Raw genomic sequence first — 21,413 nt, 5'->3', positions numbered from 1 at the left:
TATAAAGTGACCCCCATGAGACTTCCGATGTCACTGACCCTTGTCATGGTAAGGAGGTCAGAATTTAAACTGGGTCAAGGAAAGACATGGACTTGAACATTTTTCTGAGTGTTCATATCTCTTATTTCTGTCCCTTGATACTTGGTTTTGACTCCAGCTTGTTCCTGTTTACAAGCAGTCCCGGATTTGTGGCCACAAAGGTCCGGGCCTAGGGCAGCAAAATGTAAGGGGCGGCATGCCGCCCAGCCGCTTTCTGTGGAGCACTAGGGAAGCGCAGCTGGCAAGTGCTCCTGCGCTTGCTCTCATGCTCTCATGCGCTCGTGAGGAGGGGGCAGTGCCGGAACTAGGACTGCGCGGCCCAGGGCCAGGCGCTAGGACCGTGCAGAATAGGGGCTCGGCCTAGGGGCGGCCAAAAAGGAAATCCGTCCAAGTTTACAAATTTCCCTAACAATTCTATATCTGCCACTGACCCAGCCTAGTTTGTCCTTTTCCGACTCCTTCTCAAAAGTTTATATTTGTATTCTCCTTCGATAAGACCTAGCAACATCCAGGTAGCAGGTCTGGACTGGCTACACAGCAGCTTGTTTATAGAAACTATAGTTGTACTTATCTGTTATCTACTGTGTATCCTGTGCTTGAATGGCTGCCCCCATGGCTACACAGCAGCTTGTTTATATAAACTATAGTAGTACTTATCTGTTATCTACTGTGTATCCTGTTCTTGAATGGCTGGCCCCATGGCTACACAGCAGCTTGTTTATATAAACTATAGTAGTACTTATCTGTTATCTACTGTGTATCCTGTGCTTGAATGGCTGCCCCCATGGCTACACGGCAGCTTGTTTATATAAACTATAGTAGTACTTATCTGTTATCTACTGTGTATCCTGTTCTTGAATGGCTGCCCCCATGGCTACACAGCAGCTTGTTTATATAAACTATATTAGTACTTATCTGTTATCTACTGTGTATCCTGTGCTTAAATGGCTGCCCCCATGGCTACACAGCAGTTTGTTTATATAAACTATAGTAGTACTGATCTGTTATCTAATGTATATCCTGTGCTTGAATGGTTGCCCCCATGGCTACACAGCAGCTTGTTTATATAAACTATACAGTAGTTGTGTACCTAATATATATATATATATATATATATATATATATATATATCTACATTGTCCATTTTTATACACATTTCCCCCCTTTTTTGCCCTATGTATCTGTAAATTTGGATGGTAAATACGAGACTAAAATTACAAAAACGTAGTAATCACTAAGTAGGGGTGTTTGAATTCCTGGCTCCGCTGAGGTTACTAATGCAGTCCAGATTTTGTAAAATTTTTCTTTTTTTTTTATCCATTGAGAAAACAAGTTCAGTCGTCATTGGGGTTTTAATGGAATCAGGAAGTAGAGTTGGCAAATACTTTTAGGATTTCAGTTTTTTTTTTCAAAGCACAATGTTTCTTTTGTGAAGCACTGTCATCAGTTTGTGTTGTCCCCATTCCACACAATTTGGAGTGGGGACAATCTAACTAATTTCATATTAAAATAATTACATGCACAATAGGATTCTCTAAAATATTTAGGTTTAAACTTATATTCATACACAAAGTAAGATACAAATCCAATCAAAAATTAACCAAATAGACCATCGTTCAGCTCCATTTATACAGTTGAAATCAGCCAGACCGGGGGAGAGGCTACCCACTTGGCTGCTCAGAAATCAAACCATTAGTGTTGGCAAGAATAACTGTAGAACCCTTGTTTGTACAGTATATATCAGTAAATTAAAGACAGGGACATATTTCTATATATATAACATAATAAACGCTTAAAAAGCTGTTTTATTTTATTTTTATTTTTTATGTTTTATTTATTCTGAGTGTCCAGATGTGGTGTTTTACAGGAGGAAAAAGAACCAGACTTCTCAGGTGGTAGTTTTATCAGATTTTATAGTGTAGATTACTACTTGATTAGTGTGTGTCTTTGCCTGGTACTAGAGATGATATATATATTTTGTCTTACCAGTTTATATGTGAGAACAAGGTTCCACTTTGACTGACCCATAGAAGTACCTCTTGCCTAGTAGTAGCAGGTGTGTCCTTCCTGATCTTAAATGCTTGTCTCTGGTTGGGTGTTCCTCCATTCTCTCCAGAAAGGTCAGGGTACAGGGCTTATAGATTGGTGTAACGATTGGTATTCCAAACCCAGAACAAACCCCAAGGTCCCAGTGCCACCAGGTCTTAGGTCTTAGTGTGAGAGGACCAGGGGGAGAGTTCTGGGGAGCAAGGGAACTGCACATAGTAGTAACGGAGGACAAGAAGCGTAGTCAAGGAACGGGCTAGGTCAATAACAAGGATCAGACAATATGTTTCTTTTATCTACCCTGTTGAGTGTAGTTTATCTTATACAGCTGTCTTGAGAATTCCTTGTGTTCTTCGTCTCTCACTGATATATCCAACCCACCAGGACTGCACCTTCAAAACTGCTGGTTCTATGCCAGTACATTTCAGGCATTCCAGTGCTGGTGTAGTGGGAATTCTATCTTGCCACTGTTATATGTGGATCTCAAAAACTGCTGCTTTTTAAGATGCTTCAGATGCTTTCAGATAACTCAAACACAATGTTCGTAGCTCAAAAAACTTCCAGTACCACTGGCTTATTTACATACCAGGTTCATTATTACTCATATTGTCATTTTTGCCGTATTCTAATATACTATCTTGGTAAAAAACTTAATGAGCTTACAGTGTTGCTCATTTCTAGAGGACAATAAATATGTTCTTTGTTGTTAACTGAATTGATATCCATCTGACATGTGTGCACTTAAACACATGACAACCTTCAAACACAGCATCAGAGAGAGTGGTGAAGCCCCCCCCCCCGATACATACGTTTATTTTCTTTTGTAGGAATGAAGTCATTCTTAAACCAGTTACTTGAGAGTGTTCATGAAGACTAGAACTCAATTCAGCTTTGCTCGATGATAAGATTCAGGGTTTATTTTTTAAGTGTCTACACGACACGTCTACATGACAACATCTCGCACTGTGTTTTTCAGTTGTGTTGCCTCTTGCCATCATCTTTCCACTCCATCTGTGTTGACAATCTCTCACCCCTCCATCTGCTGATCATATTGTTCTAGTTAAGTGGAGATGGGATGAGTTCAAATAGCCTGTTTGATATGTGCAGATGCAAAAGTTCTCAACATAATTTGACATATTTCAAAATGTGTTGATTTGTACTATTGATAGATGTGTTATCTGGATATATTGCAGTTGTAGATGTTTAAAGCCCCTTTGAGGTTGTCCTTAGTTAATAAATCATGGCTGCATCAGCCATGATTTCCAGAGTACCTACTACAGTAAAAAAAAGTGTTCATCCTACAGTTCAACCTAGTTTAACTTTATGCTGGGCATTCAGAACAATATAGAATAGAAAACAGCCATTCTACCCAAATCTTACCCAATTAGCACCCAACTAATCATTGAGTATAATCTGATCTCAGTTGTGCAGTTACCTTTTTTTTCTTTCTGTAGCTCCTGATGCTATTGGGGCTTGGAAGAATAGAGATTGGGTTATTTCAAATGTAGTGTTTTTTAAACTATGGTGTTTGCCTTTCTGTGGGCCTTGGAGCAGTAGAGAGAATTGGGGAATGACTAGCTCTCCTAGATACACCTGAAAGCCCAACTTGAAGGTCAGTTAGATTGAGAATTGGGGAGACTTGCCAAATATTCTCTTAGACATACCTGCAAGCCCAGATTGAAGGTAATTTAGGCTGCAAATTGGGGGGTGGCAATTTGCTCTACTAGATACACATAAAAGCCCAGCTTTAGGGTAATTTAGGTTGAGAAGTGGGCAGAATTATTTTATGCTCTCCTAGACAGACCTGAAAGCCCAACTTGAAAGTCAGTTGGGCTGAGACTTGGGGAGAATAGCCATTTGCTCTCCTCAATACATCAAAGTGCCAGTTAGGATGAGATTGGTGGTGATATTATTAAAATTAAGGCTAATATTTTCCTACAGTATATCTGTAGCCGTTTCATGAGTTAAGAGGGTCCTGGCTAAAGGTTCGACCTTCATGGGCAGCCTGAACTGAAAACCACAGTCTGTCTGATAAGCTACAACTGTGTAACAACGTGGAGGTTTCTGTAACTGTCAGGTGGCATTCCTTCTTCCTGAATAGAGTTGTAGTAGCTCAGCTGAAACTACTAACCTTGGTGTGTATGTGTTTATACAAGGGCAGAAAAGCTTTACATAACGAAATTTCAGCATTTTCATTTGTTTTGATAAAAGGCTTTCCTTGGAGCTAAAGGATATGTCTTTCAGACCTCTCTATGATGATTGCCTCGAATGAAGAGGATTGGTCGAAATTCCTGGCTCAGACAAAACATTATAAATGATCACAGAACCTCGTGAAACATTTATCTTGACATCATCCAACACTTTGTTCTGCTCTCGAGAGCAGCCCCATTTGCCATTTTATCCCGTGTTCTCTTGTCAGCAAAGCCCATCTAAGTGCTTACACCTGCAAGATCTCTTTTAACAATTCCAGCGGAGATAATGGCTCACGTGGAGTCTCTTCCCCATAAAGCTTTCCACAAGTGCTGCAAAGTGGCTCTCGCAGAAATTAAATAAAATGCTCCTTGGGTGGGCACAAACGAGATGATTTTAAATAAAGAATTTCTATTGCATTTCTCTGCTCTTAGATAAACTCATAACCACATAGACATCTGCCCACGCGTCTGTTTGCTGCTCCTCGTCTGTGTTGATACTTAATGATACAATTGATCCCCCCAGAAAAGAGGTATTTTTCCATTTCATTGTTTTATAAATTATCTGTGCCTGTCTGGGCAGAACAATGAAATGGTTAAATGAAAACTGTACTTTTCGTTTCATTTTTATCACCAGGGTTTTCTAAACTAAGGCTTTCCCTTTGTGCTAACACAGACCATGTAGTTCTAAATGTTCGGTATCAGAGTTCTTGTGGATCTGGGAGACTTACTTGGTTTATACTCTCTCATTGGAAAATGAATTCATAGAGCTCAGTCGTTCCAAAAGCCACATATTACAGCCCAACTGCTGAACGTTTCTTGTTCTCTTATTTTACATATCTTGCTCAATATTCCCAGCTTCCCCCAAAGATGAAGGAAAGATTAGAGGAAGTGGGAAGTCAACCTGCGCTCCAATGTCGTCCTCGGCCAAAGTAAACGTTGGTCAGAAGATTAAACTTCATCAGAAACGTTGAGACGTGACCCAAGTGAAACAAATGAGCTGTCACGCTTAAGCAATGGATCCGGTGAGGCTGATCTGGCAAGAAAGTAAGAAACTGGTACAAGCTAATAGGTTTTGCAGTGAGCTCCTTAATGTCACATTCCTCAGTTCAGGAGTAATAAGTGAGTTTAAATACCATTAGCAGAGTTTCATATGTGGGTTTATTGCTAATCTACAGAGAATATCTTCCAAAGGCTTTCACATACAACTTAAAGACCAAGAATTGTTTGGTTTTTACAATGAGAAACCCAACGCCCCGGTGTTATCTGATTAAGCACAAGCCTGAGCTTGGTTTCTACTTTGTTTTATCAGCTTTCAGTGGTGCGGATACTCCAGAGGAAGGAATAGGTCACCTCTCACTGAAGGTGTTGAATGGATCTCCAGTTTTACTATAAATTAAGGGAGTGAGAAGGGTACAATATAAAAGTCATTGAGCAATGGCAATTGCCCATAATGAAACCTCTGCACAGAGTAGATAGGTTAGACAAGAGGAGAGGCAGAAAGAATGGGTCCTACCACTGAATAAAAAAAAAACTCAAAGGGGGTATAAATGTTCCTTACAAGTGGAGCTCCAAAATCGTAAGGCAATACTGTTCATCAAGTTTTCCCCAACTGTCTTCAGGAATCCTATCTGCTGTATGTGTGTCCAGCTACTAATTTTTCGGGTTCATACGATTGTAGTTGGAGGCAGTGAACATTGGTTCTAGCACCAAACCCCAACTGATGTTCAGTTCCAGTTGGGCACTATCTGCAAGGAGTTTGTATGTTTTTCAGTTGTCTGCATGGGTTTCCTCCAGGTACTCTGGTCTCCTCTGATATTTATAATTTTAACATAAAATTCATGTGCAGTTATTCCATTTCACTTGGTATGCTCACTTTGCCATAGATTAGCCTTTATATCTGCACTGGTGATTCATACCTGGGTTCTTACCTGGTTACCATTGCTTGGTAGAGCTTCACACTTCTCTATCTCTAGCCTTCTTTAGTCTTTTAGAGTTAGCTAAACCAAATATCTAGCCAACCATCAGCTACAGGGGTCCCTCCTTCCCAGCTTCCACTAAGGTCAATCTCTTACCCTTCCTTTTCCTGAGACTTCCCTTGTCAGCACTAACCCTGCTCATTTTATAGTATACAAAAGAAAAGTTAATTAGCTACTGATAAAACTAAACATGTTATGTGTTAATTTAATAACTTTGGGGACCCTTCTTTTGAAGAGTTTAGAAACACAATGGTAAAGTTTTGTTGAAGGCCTTTGCCCCCCTTTACATCATCTGAATGTCTTTCTACCACCTTCCAGATACAAAATCCAGCTGATTCTGTTTTGGAGAAGATCTTCATCCATGTAATTATTCACAGAATATCCTTTGTTTGGTCTGGATACTGAAAGCAAGTTATACACATATTGCACATATTAGCAGACAGCAGAGAAGTGGTGATGAGCCCCGGGCAAAATACTATGTGTGGGGTCCCCGTTATTGATCCAACCTTTACATCTGTTGTACTACAGCTCCCAGCAGCCCCCTTGCAAAACAGGTATCTATCTCAGAACATTCCATTACAAAGAGCCTCTTGTGAAAGTTTTCCTAGAAATTTCCGGGAAACTCATTTTCTCGAGCTGCCGAAACTAACTGCAAATGATTCACTAATTTCTGAAAGGAAATGATTCTGCCTGAGCCTACATTCTATGGCTTCAGCATATGCCCTGAATCCTGCTGGATTAGTCCTCTGCATTATGTTCAAATTAAATTCAATTGCTCTTTAATCACACTGTCAATTTTCTACTGCAATTATCTATGGGAGCGCTGCGGTTTTCTACCAATCCACCTGCATTTCTACGCACATTCTCCCACTGCAACAGGGAAATTAGAGCATATTAGTGCCGTGTCAGCATTAGCCTCCCTCCATAGAGACAGCACCATATGTGCCTAAAATATGAGCAACCCTCAACAGTTATGATTGATTCCATATTTTATTTTTTTACATGTACAACCCCCATGTGGGCTGATTTATTATTGCCCACACTTTGGTTATTTTACTTTCTGCATGGGGTCCGAGACTGAGAAATACCTATAATGTGATAGTTTCATGATATCCAGGGCACTGCTTCCATGAGGTGAGTTGAGAACCTTTGCTTAGGCATCAGCAACCTGCAGGTTACCAGGGGTGGCAAATGCCACAGTGTTCTTGCCTGCAGTGATTGATAAATGCAAAAATTGGCTTCAGTCCATTTTCCAGGCAGAGAGTTACGTGTCTAACACCCCACCATCACCACTGTGCCCTAGGCAAGTGCCTCTTCTGCCAACCCCTAGTATTGATGAGCCAGTTCTTAACAGGGCCTTGGGCTTCCAGGTGTTAATAATGAGCCTCTTCTTTGCAAAAATGGGTCCCCCCTATAATCAAATCCTCTGACTGTTTGGGTCTGATTTAGCCCCCTCTCAAAGTTCATTACAAATCTGAGAGCATTTCAGTTGTCTTCCCCCTTCCAGTAATGTAAAAGCGAGAAATGGAGCCTGGAGAGTTTTTAAGATAGACTTCACTGCTCTGCTGAAGTCAAATTTTTGAATTACTGATATTACAGTGAAACTATCACAATTTGTAATCTCATCAGTTGGGTAAATTTGCACAAAAAATATATCTAGAATTATCATTATATATTGTCTTGCCCACATTTTTCACATCTTATTCATTTATTACACTAATTCCATTCAAAATTATCTTACATTTCAGATATTTAAAAAAGTATAAAACAGCGATAACAATTTACAGTCTTACTCATACATTAAACTTCTGTTGCTAACAAAATGCACGAAAATTAAAAATTCTATTTTTTCACCATTGAAGGGGATTTTCATTCAGTCTTTTTTTCTCTTCATGCAATGACCTAATTTTGTCCTTGACATACTGAAAAACACTGATGATTGGCAGTTCCCAGAATTGATTATTCTTTGGTTTGGTGTAGCCAGAATAAAATGAGTTTATGGCTCTAAGAATGTCAAGCAGTCTATAGGTGTTTTAATTCCATTTTAATGAATATTGTTCCATTAATTTGATGGTTGTGAGGCACGTGTGTTTGTAAGACGTGTTTCGATTGAGGTTGGTCAGACTTGAGCATCAGGATGAAGGATGATAAAGAGGATGTTTATCATATCACCAATTACAGTCTTTAAAGTCCCAGACAAGACAAGCTGAAAGGGCGTTCCCGCATAAGATTTCATGTTTCAAACAATAGATCATTCATGTTAGATAACCCGTCCCTGCTCAAACCAGTTAAGTATAAGGGTCACCGTCATCACATTACAGGGAAAATATAACATTTATCCTAGTTATCTTCTGTGTCATTTTCTTTGAATGTCCTGTAAAATATTACGATTTTCCCTATGGCAGATTGTTAATTTGAAGAATTTTGAAGAATACAAGGGAGTTATCCTGTGGGTTTATAGAATTTGGTTTAAATGAGCTAATCAGTAGACTAATTAAAACCACTGTTAAAACTGGTAGCTAACAAGTAACTATAAATAGTAGAGCAGCACCAAACTGAATTTTTTAACTTGAAACTGCACGAGAACATCCATTCCTACACATAGCAGGTTAAGTGAAAGCATTCTAAAGCGCCTGTCAATCATAACATAGCCAGGTGCATAATGTCTCTAAGCCTAAAGCAGAATACTATCAACATGACTGTGTGGAACACTGCAAACGGATGCACCATTTATAAAATTAATTTTTTTCTCATATCCTTGGTGGGAATTTGTGCCTGAGAAAGGATATGAACTTCCCTCAAGGAGAACAGAAGATGAAGGGCTATCAAAATTGGCTACAAAAAGTCTGAGGCTTAAGAGAATGCACGCAATCAGGAGTCACATAGGTGGGATGACGAAGAGGAAAATACAATGGTTCTTAAGGTTAAGGAAAGGGGATCTCATGAACCACCAACAGAGCAAGGTCTCTTGAGGATCATAGGGAGGTAACCAAAGAGATGTGGATACTGTTGAATGAGTCACAGGGATAGTGAAAAGAAACAATAGAAAAGAACAACCTTCTCCGAAGATCAGCTCTCAAATATCTTTTTGTATGGGGATTGTCCTAGATTTTGGGGACTCTTGATGGAAGAGTGGACAGATGTTTAAGAGGACAAATAGCAAATATCTGCCCTTTGAAGCTAGAGAGCTCCAAGTTTGGGGATATTCCATTTGAGCAGTGATGGTTTATAATTTATTCATTTATTGGGCAGGTCAGTTAAAGAGACGAGTCGGTATTGTGAAACATTGTTATGGGCTTGTCACAGCCAACCTGATTTCACTGAAGGACTTGCAACCAATCACACAGGGATCTTCTACAGGGATCATTTCACAGTCCTTTTTCAGGTCCATGTGTCCCTTTATAAACAGGATCACACAAGCTCCTCTTCAGTTGCTACCATATGTTTGGCTTAATTCTACAATAATGGATTTGGTGCACCCCTAGTAATTATATACTATTTTGTGTAATTATGGACAAATATTTGTTATAAAATATATAGATGAAGCCCTTCAGCTGCTAAATATACAGGCTGGACTGAAAGAATATTGGGGTCCCAATCTTCCTGCATTGATGCCCCCCCCCCACATTATTGGACAGGTAAGGTAACCCACTCGTATTTGTTGCTATAATTTGTTATAACAGGAATATGCCCAGGTATAATAACAATCAGCAGTTAGCTGGTACCTTTCAACTCTGAAATTGATGAGTACATTATGACTTCACCCCAAAAGTTTCCTCTTTGACAAATCCTACATCCATTCATATATATATATATATATATATATATATAGATATAGATATAGATATAGATATATATATATATATATATATATATATATATATATATATATATATATCTATATCTATATCTATATCTATATCTATATATATATATATATATATATATATATATATATATATATATATATATATATATATATATTTACTGCATATTTAAAGGGTAATTGCTTTTACTAGATAATTAGTGCACCCACCAGCAGCATTACTTTCCTTCTAATTATGCACAAATTATTTTCCATACATTAAATTAAATTAAACTAGAAAGGGAACACAAAGTCTCATCTGTGTTTATCCTCGTGTAACCACAATACGCAACAAGCATTTTTTGTATCATCTGTAAGAAACTGCCAGTTAAACTTAGTTAAATCGGTTTTGGCCGGACTTGCTTGATATTCCCAATTTGCTCCCAGAGGCGCATTATGACTCTGGGAAGAACAGAGAGGATGATATCAGTAAGTGTGCAATTCCGCTTGCACAATTACATGAGTAACCGGCAGCCAATCATAGACTTCCTTGGCAAATTCGATTATAAAACCTGGAACTTGTCTTGTCCTTCAAACTCAAAACTAGATTTTTTTTCTGGCCCTCCCTTCAGAAAAACTTTACAAAAGGATATTTCCAAAAATCTTATCTTCCATACATGATGTAAGTATTTTATTCTATTATTGTTTTTCTAATTTTATGGCAACGTCAACTGCTCGGACATCTTTGTAGATTAGCAATGAAATTCAAAGCGTTCCCAGGAGGTGCAACACAGTGACATAACCAAACGCGTATGCTGATGGATATTAAAAAAAGAAATCAAGAACAAAATTTCATATTAAGGAACATATTGTCTTAACTTGAGGAGAAGCAATAACTTGGGCTTCTTCCTGTGATGATGTCCTGCTGGTGGACACTGGAAATGGACATCATCAACTTAAGTGCCATAGGTTGGACATCACTTTTATTAACTATCTTGTCCTACTGACTCCATCATGTCCTTCTGTCTCCATCTTACCCTACTTTTCACTTTCACTATCTCATCCTACTGTCACCATCATGCATTGTGTCAGGTCTACTGGCTCATTTCATGCTGGATAATTTTTGAGGAACCCAAAGCTCAGCTTATCCCAGAGTGCAATGTGCAATGTCACACTGCTAACAATATGGAAGACAGGGAGCTCGTGTGTACATCATTGAAGGCCTGGATCAGCACTGTTTAGAGATGTTGGACCATTTGGCAGATGCACTAAGGTCAGTATATAAAATAAAGCATTTCTATCCATATTTTATTTTTAGGTTTTAGTTCTCCCCAAAGTGCCTTTAGATCAGCTTCAGCTCCTGGCACCCATATGAAGAGTGTTTCTTCTGCTTGGGTCACCAGGTTTTCATCAATGGCATGTTCATAATTTTTGTGATTGAATTCATCCATCTTGTTGCTGGTCATCCTCTTTATTTCCTCTTCCATATATGATTGTCATGGCAAGGCAATGCGGCCGTCGGATAGCAGGACCGCATCAACAAACAGATGTGGCCGCAATCTGACGTGTTTTTTTATCCTGACTTTCAGCCAGATATCAATCAGGGAAACCCATTGGATGGCCCCACACACGGGCCAATAAGCTACCGACTCGGTCTGGCTTACTGTCACCATCTTGCCCAATTTTGCTGGTCATCTGTTTCCTCTTTTCCCCTTCAACTTTTCCAAGAATGATTGTCTCTTCCAATGAATTGTCTTCTCGCAACCCCTGATATGGGTAAATATATAAATTAACAAAGTAGACTGCACTCAAACCACAGCGTTTCAATTAAAAATTTAACATTTTTCCAATTGAAAATTTTTATTTAATTCAAAGATCTTGAAAATGTAAAATCAGTTGCAAGTAGTTTTAAATCGTGTCTATACTTTGTATAAAATCATTTTAAAGTGAACTTCCCCTTAAATATGATACATAAAATAAGATAAACTTTCTTCCTTCCCATGGAGAGAGCAGAAGTCATCAGCAGAGCCGGGGTTGACATCCAGTTTTAGTGATTAATTACACAAGGAACATGGCACTTGTTATTAGGCTTTGTGGCTTCACAATCTCAGCTTCTGGAGTCATCTCCTCATATTAACAGCGCAGACAACCATTTCCGTTACAAGCTGGAAATGCTCTGTGATTATCTTTTTGCTTCAGTGGCTGCTTCGCTCTCCTGCAATGGGATAACGCTATCTATGAGGGGCTGCAACTGCCAGCTGAACCAAAGAGAGCGGAAGGCTTGCTGGCGGTTCCTTCTTGCAGTCAACCAGCTCCCCATGCTACTTGTACAGATCTGAAAGGAGATGACTGGGACGTGATTAATGATGGTGTCATTTCTGCAAGGCATGCAAGCTTCACCTATTTTCAGTTCTTTTTCTTAAAAGGGATGTAAAGCCAAAAATAAAATTTTAAGCAACTTACCAGTATACATTCATTTCACATGTGCACCAGTTTTGCGGTTTTAGGTAAATATAATCAGTGTTGGACTGGGGTCCACTGGGCCTGCTGCCTCGAGGCCCCTCACCCCAGTCGTGAGCTTCACCTCCTCTAAATGGCACCCTAAATTCACATAGTATACCCTACATTTCATCTTTATGGTCATGATCGCAGGGTAGAGGGACTGTCGCCACCTGCAGTTCTCAGCAGTTCTGGGTCATTTGGGTTGCGAGGCCCACGGGTTTTTTTCCAGGTGTCCCGACCAGTCAAACCCTGAATGGATCTGCTATTGAAAGCAGGATCTGTCTCCTACAATTCCTTCATCTCCTTTCCATGACTACTCATGTAATTGCAACACTGCATTGGTAGTCAGCTCTCCTCCAGCCAAGACTCCAGTTCCCACAATGCCTTGCGTGTTCTGAGTCTCCTTCTTCTTAGGTCTGTTAATCACAGAACACGCAAGGCATTGTGGGAACTGGAGTCTTGGCTGGCGGAGAGCTGACTACTGATACAATGTGGCAGCGGTACGAGTTGTTAGGGAATAATGCGGTTTCAATATGAATAACTTAGGGGAGCAAAACAACAGCGGGACCCTTGTCAATATGTATCTTAATTCATAAACATCTTCCCATTCCCTTAACTCTATAATAATATCGTTATTCACTGATTGTATTGAGGAAGCGCAGGAAAAACTGCTGGAATATTGTGTGAATGGTGCCACCCAGTGGCTTCACTGTGAAACACACTTGAATGTGGTACTAAGCACCAATTTAGCAGGAACAGCCCTCTAAGTTTTCTCATAGTCTGTACAGAGAGATATCATAATACTATGGCAGCATAGGTATTCCCCTGTACTAAGCACAATTCAGCAGGAGCAGTCCCCTGAGTTTGCTCATAGTCTGTACAGAGAGATCCCATAAATAAAACTATGGCAGCATAGGTATTCCCCTGTACTAAGCATAATTCAGCAGGAACAGTCCCCTAAGTTTGCTCATAGTCTGTACAGAGAGATCCCATAAAACTATGGCAGCATAGGTATTCCCCTGTACTAAGCACAATTCAGCAGGAACAGTCCCTAAGTTTGCTCATAGTCTGTACAGAGAGATCCCATAAAACTATGGCAGCATAGGTATTCCCTGTACTAAGCACAATTCAGCAGGAACAGTCCCCTAAGTTTGCTCATAGTCTGTACAGAGAGATCCCATAAAACTATGGTAGCATAGGTATCCCCTGTACTAAGCACAATTCAGCAGGAACAGTCCCCTAAGTTTGCTCATAGTCTGTACAGAGAGATCCCATAAAACTATGGCGGCATAGGTATCCCCTGTACTAAGCACAATTCAGCAGGAACAGTCCCTAAGTTTGTTCATAGTCTGTACAGAGAGATCCCATAAAACTATGGCAGCATAGGTATTCCTCTGTACTAAGCACAATTCAGCAGGAACAGCCCTCTAAATTTGGTTATAGTCTGTACAGAGAGATCCCATAAAACTATGGCAGTATAGGTATTCCCTGTACTAAGCACAATTCAGCAGGAACAGTCCCCTAAGTTTGCTCATAGTCTGTACAGAGAGATCCCATAAAACTATGGCAGCATAGGTATTCCCCTGTACTAAGCACAATTTCAAGGGTACATTTTAAAACATAAGGAATCTAGTCTTTTTATACATACAATTACAGCCACCTCCCTAACACCAACCTGCCTTCCATATGTCCCACTTTTGTATTTATTTCATATATAAAACACATAGAATGTTCTCCTGTTCTAATGAAACTGAGCCAAACCCATTTAAAACATTTAGCAGCATTTATGGATCTTCCCTATATTACAGTTTTAACTCAAAGGAAAAAAAAAAGTTGCTGTGAAACGAATTAGCAGAGTTGGGGTGGGGATTCTGACTGTTGCGGAGAAACCGCAATCCCCAGCCCCTGGCAGCTCCAGACTGATCCTTGTTCCAAAGTAATGACCTCACTGCCTATTAGTTCATCAGAAATCCTTGTCCGGTATCTTTTTGCTTTTAGAGAGAGACAATTCCAGCAATGACTAACCGAATCCTCACACTCCCTGCAATAAACACCTCCCACTATTAAGCTAATGATCCTCTCCTAATTTCCTCTTGGTTTAAGGTTTTGTTTGACCTTTGGAGTCGGGCACCTGCCGCGCCTTCTCTGCAAAATCTTCCCCACAATGACCTCATTTCATCCGAAAATAAAAAATACTGTTTAAAAAGAAATTGCCACAAAATTACAACCTTGTATTTTTCTCCTACTGTACCCAGGGCACAAATAAACAAATCTCCTCCTAACTGGCCTTCAGGCTGGGTCCCCTTAGCTTATAACAAGGTTACAGATATATAAAAACATTGGGGTAACAGTCACCCTGCTATAGTTCCAGGGGTACCCAGGACACAAATAATCACTCACCCCAAATCTCCCCCTAACTGGCCTTCAGGCTGGGCCCCCTTAGCTCATAACAAGGTTACAGATATATAGAAACATTGGGGTAACAGTCACCCTGCTATAGTTCCAGGGGTACCCAGGGCACAAATAAGCACTCACCCCAAATCCCCCCCAACTGGCCTTCAGACTGGGCCCCCTTAGCTCATAACAAGGTTACAGATATATAGAAACATTGGGGTAACAGTCACCCTGCTATAGTTCCAGGGGTACCCAGGGCACAAATAAGCACTCACCCCAAATCCCCCCCAACTGGCCTTCAGACTGGGCCCCCTTAGCTCATAACAAGGTTACAGATATATAGAAACATTGGGGTAACAGTCACCCTGCTATAGTTCCAGGGGTACCCAGGGCACAAATAAGCACTCACCCCAAATCTCCCCCTAACTGGCCTTCAGACTGGGCCCCCTTAGCTCATAACAAGGTTACAGATATATAGAAACATTGGGGTAACAGTCACCCTGCTATAGTTCCAGGGGTACCCAGGGCACAAATAAGCACTCACCCCAAATCCCCCCCAACTGGCCTTCAGACTGGGCCCCCTTAGCTCATAACAAGGTTACAGATATATAGAAAAATTGGGGTAACACTCACCCTGCTATAATTCCAGGGGTACCCAGGGCACAAATAAACACTCACCCCAAATCTCCCCCTAACTGGCCTTCAGACTGGGCCCCCTTAGCTCATAACAAGGTTACAGATATATAGAAACATTGGGGTAACACTCACCCTGCTATAGTTCCAGGGGTACCCAGGGCACAAATAAGCACTCACCCCAAATCCCCCCCAACTGGCCTTCAGACTGGGCCCCCTTAGCTCATAACAAGGTTACAGATATATAGAAACATTGGGGTAACAGTCACCCTGCTATAGTTCCAGGGGTACCCAGGGCACAAATAAACACTCACCCCAAATCTCCCCTAACTGGCCTTCAGGCTGGGTCCCCTTAGCTTATAACAAGGTTACAGATATATAGAAACATTGGGGTAACAGTCACCCTGCTATAGTTCCAGGGGTACCCAGGGTACAAATAAGCACTCACTCCAAATCTCCCCCTAACTGACCTTCAGACTGGGCCCCCTTAGCTCATAACAAGGTTACAGATATATAGAAACATTGGGGTAACAGTCATCCAGCTATAGTTCCAGGGGTACCCAGGACACAAATATTCACTCACCCCAAATCTCCCTCTAACTGACCTTCAGACTGGGCCCCCTTAGCTCATAACAAGGTTACAGATATATAGAAACATTGGGGTAACAGTCACCCTGCTATAGTTCCAGGGGTACCCAGGGTACAAATAATCACTCACCCCAAATCTCCCCCTAACTGACCTTCAGGCTGGGCCCCCTTAGCTCATAACAAGGTTACAGATATATAGAAACATTGGGGTAACAGTCACCCTGCTATAGTTCCAGGGGTACCCAGGACACAAATATTCACTCACCCCAAATCTCCCTCTAACTGGCCTTCAGACTGGGCCCCCTTAGCTCATAACAAGGTTACAGATATCTACAGGTCAGAACTTGCCACACTAAGGCGCCAGATCGCTCCCCGAGATGGCTCGGTATTGTGCAAGCCTGTCTCTGTCTCACCTTTCTTATCCGCTGGGATTATCCTACAAGGAAACCTGACAGGGAAACAAAGGGAACGGTACAATTAGGCAGTGGCTCTTTGCAGTGGATTAGGCTGGAGGGGTCAGATGGGGCTGGCGTGACCTTTATTGAGACTGGTTACAGACCTCGTTTAGCTCCCAATCAGCCCAGACATTATAGTCTTACATTAAGCAGAAAGCGTCCCGGCCAGAGCACAGTATTTCTACATGAGGTTCCCCCGTCACTGCCCTGTGTGCATCAACCAGGACCCTTTCCAAAATAATTTCCTGCCCCACTTTAAATCAGCGAATAGACCAGTCCCAGAGTCAGTGGTAATGGCAGATACACTAGTTAGTTACAAAAAAAGAGTCAGGTGACTATTTAGCCCGGGTGAAACTGCAAAACCTCTGATGTAAAAGGGCAGCTAAACCCAAACAGAACACAAATACATGCCCATCTGAAACAAGTAGCAGCAGTCTAAAGCTGCTAATATCTAAGAAACCACTAAAAATAACATGGAAAATAAATGTAAATCACAAAAGTGCGAATCGATTTTAGGTCTAGAGCCACCATCAGTAATCATGGTAATACGTTAGCAGGGAGCCCTAATTATTAGCCCAACGTATGCTTAGCCCCTAGTTAAAAATATGTCCCTCACATTCACACCTCTGATACACCCTGGCCACACCCTAATTATGCATAACCCCACCCATTATCCATATAAGCCTTGCCCACTCCATCACAAGCCCCACCTCTTTCTTGACCCTCCCTACACCCTGTACTCCCCCTGCTGGTAGCCCAGGACTGTCATATTAATGTGCTAAACACAAAAATGTTATACATTTCCATGTGTAAAATAAAAATATCAACTGGGCCCCTTATCACCCCATGTATGGGGCCCTTGGTCAAAGATATCAATGTCCTTCCTAAAGCCTCACCAGGCTGCAGTGCTGTAAAACGACTTAAAGCCCAGGATTCAGGAGCCTTCAGAACTGTAACTCCCAGCATTCTCAGCAGTCTTCTCAGCCCTGGAGATCTATTAATTCACAAACTGGCAGACGTCAGAGCTGGCACTGGGCTCAGAGTGGTGTATGATTATTTAGCAGGCAGAGTTTGGAATATATTAGCGGCTTCTCTGGAAACAAACGCCGCACGTTCCTTTCATTTGCAGCCAAAGGCAGTGGTGCTAAAGGCAAAGTAAACACTGATGTCAGTCGCACATTACGGGTACCCGGGAGGAATTAGTATGGCAGTACAGCTTCATGGTCACGACACAGTCCAGCTGCAGCTCCCTCTGCGACACAATTCAAAGGGTAGATAATCATTCAGGTTAGTGCCGTTTTATTCTTGAAACTGGCTAAAGGCAAACTGAAATAAAGTCAACTAAAATAAAAATCTTTTTTTCTAAAAAATAATGGGGTTTCCATGTATCTAGTTAATTCCTCCGAATGAATATACAATTGTGTTCAGAATAATAGCAGTGCGACATCACTAACCTGATCAATCACTGTTTTTGGTAGAAATTCGATTTCTACATGGCAAATAACGTACTGGTAGGTGTAATGGAGTAATAGAAACCCGACAGACCCAACAGTCATGACATGTTGCTGATTCTGTGAATTGTTCATTGAGGTTTGTTCCAAATAATAGTGTTCCACATAATAATAGCTTGTTCCAAATAATAGCAGTGTGGAGTTCAATTGGTGAGCTCATTTATTGTGGTCAGTTTCCCACCAGTCTGACCACCAAGTAGTCAAGGAAGTTGTCAGGAGAAAGAAAGAGGCTGCTCTGATGTTCTTCTGCTTAGGAAAGATGTGAGAAAGGTTTCTAATTGTTTTCCTAAGCAGAAGAACATCAGAGCAGCCTCTTTCTTTTTCCTGACAACTTCCTTGACTACTTGCTGGTCAGACTGGTCAGAAATTGACCAGCAGGTGGTGCTGTTGTCACCAAATTCACTCATATTAACAACACATGTATCCCTTGATATCTTGGAATAAAAGAAAAATAAATAATGAATGTACATTGCAAAATTTCTTAGAATAGCACTCACATCACTTTTACATGCACTTATTTTAAAGGTTTACTTATCCTTTAAAATGGAAGTGGTGTGCTGCTGGTTGTAGTCCATTTCTCTCTGAAAATCTGATTTAAATGGCTTCTTCCAGACATTGTTCTGAAGAACTGAGTACTTTAATTTAAAAGTTGATTGGAGAGGGGAAAACATAGAAAGAAGTGCAGACAATGATAGGCTGCTCAGCTAAAATGACCTCAAATGCTTTATATTGGCACTAAAACCTGAAAGATGTAGAAAATGGAAAACAACCATTCGAATGGATAGAAGAATATCCAAAATGGCAAAGAGTCAGTCAATGATGAAAGAAGGAGTAAAGTTATTTGTGATACTGTTGCAATTAGAAGACGCCTATGAGAAGCCAAGCGATCGGCAAGAAGCCCCCGCAAAGTACCATTGTGAGCTGAAGAGCTTACAATTTTCTGAAGAACACATTGACTGGTCTAAATTGAAATGGCAAAACATTTATGGACTGATGAAAGCAAGATTGTTCTTTTTGAGTCTAGGGCCGAAGACGATCCCCAAACACTGAATTCAAGCCACAGTACAGAGTGAAGCCGGGGGCACAACCATCATGATATGGGGATGTTTCTCATACTCTGGTGTTGGGACTATTTGTTACATATTTGGATCAGTTTCAATACATCCAAATACTTGAAGAGGTCGTGTTGTCTTATGCCCAAGAGGAAATGCCCAAACACACCAGTAAATGAGCCACGTCTTGGTTCCACACCAACAAGATTGACATTATGGAGTGGCCCAATCCCTAACCCTTAATCCAATAGAAAAATGGTGTTTCTGAGGGAAAACCAAGAAATGCAGAAGAATTGTGGAATGTAACAGGTTGTTGGAAGATGGGGGACTCCATGCAACTCAGATGTGCAGCAATTCTCAGAAAAAACTGCTTATACTGAACAACTAAATATCAGTTCAGTCATTCAAAGGAAAGCCAAATCTTGAGACGTTTTTCAGTGAATGTTTGTAAAGAAGAATACAGAAACTGCTATTTTTTTTGGAACAGCCTAACATTCCCCTATCGTCACTTTCTGCAAAGGAATAACACAAATTTGCGCGATCTTTCTTCATGTTTTTATTTGGAACAGAATGTGCAATGTTCCCGATGCATTTGTGTGTATAAAATTAAAGGATTATAAGGATTTTCAGCTTTTTTCCCTTTTTCAATCACACTGCTATTATTCTGAACACAACTGTCTATATAAATGAAATATTTACATTTACATTTGTGTCTTGCTCAGCCTTCTGATCTTTAGCCTTCTTATTTACAGCCAGTTTTCTCAGTCTCCCCATTACCAAAACACATTGTACTCAATGGGGGTCATTTATTAACACTGGGCAAATTTGCCCATGGGCAGTAACCCATGGCAACCAATCAGATTGCTGCTTTCATTGTTCTACTTGCAGCTGGCTTTAAAAAGGTAATCACGGATTGGTTGCTATAGGTAACTGCCCATGGGCAAATTTGCCCAGTGTTGATAAATGAGCCCCAAATGTTTTAACTGACCCCTTTCCATTTCTGCATGGCACAGGGACACTTCTTCAGTAACAAAAGGCACCACAAAACTTGTTCACCCGTGGGGTAACCACATAGTGCCAAGAAAGGGTTACATTGCACTTGGGTTTGGGAGCAGCCACCCACCCTCCCACCACTGCTTTGCCCGGCTGACAATATAACTGGGCAAGTACCCGTGTGATTTGTCATTCTCAAGGGGAGAATCATTCCGGTACAGGGGAGAAGTAAGAGAAAATTGTTTAAACTCCAGGGAAGGAAGTGCAATAACATGTAGGCGCAATACATGCAGCCACACACAAAAAAAATAGTATTTCAAATGAGTGCAGTGTCTGCCATCTAGTGACCATGCTGAGCATTTCTCGACTTTTTTTCCAAAGAATAAAGTTCATGTAAAGTTCCATATATGTCTCATATTGGTAGGTGCAAAGAGACAATAGTAGCAGTGGTGCATTATCCAGGCGCTAATATACGGTTGTGTAATATTCAACACTCACCTGTTGTGCTGCTCTCTTTTTGCCTCTCCTACAAAACACTTGCAGAGGTTTCATTCATGACCAATGTCCCCTCTAATTCCTTCTAGGCTGTGTGTGCCAAAATAAATCTTTTGTGCGCACATTTTCGACTTGTTTGCAAAATTTTACAAAACCGTGTGCGCAAGTGAGAATAAATGCAAAATGTTGTGTTTTCACGCAGAATTCTTTGTGCGCACCAACACCGTTTGTTGTGTGCGCCGGTCTCAAAATTTGTTTGCGGACAGCTTAGAGAGAACATTGTTCATGACTGTGGCTGACCTATAGGCAAACCAAAAAGGGAACCCTAGTGTTTCATCTCTACCCTCTGCTACACCCATGTGTATGTACAAAGTGATATTGCAATAACCCATGGGACAGACTGGAAAGAAAGCTGCTGAGTAGAATGATGCACCAGGACATGTTAGTCCAAATAATTAGCCATTATTACCAATTTCTTCCATTTTTTTCTCCTCTTACCTCCCTCGTCTTCCCGCCCTCGTCTCTATTCTCCCTTAGCCCTGCCCTTAGCTTTCTCATTCATCCTTCTAAAGCACTCCCCAAGCTGCCCTCAGCCCTCCACAATCCACTTCAGCTCCCTTCACCCAGCCCCATACTTCCTCAACCCAACACAATCCACTCTCAGCCACCTTCTTCACCCTCCCTTAACCAGCTTCTTCATCCTCCCTTAGCCAGCTCCTTCATGCTCCCCTA

The sequence above is a fragment of the Xenopus laevis genome, chromosome 9_10S (assembly GCF_017654675.1).
Source record: "Xenopus laevis strain J_2021 chromosome 9_10S, Xenopus_laevis_v10.1, whole genome shotgun sequence".
NCBI lineage: Eukaryota > Metazoa > Chordata > Amphibia > Anura > Pipidae > Xenopus > Xenopus laevis.
Note: the sequence above shows the minus strand (reverse complement) of the source record.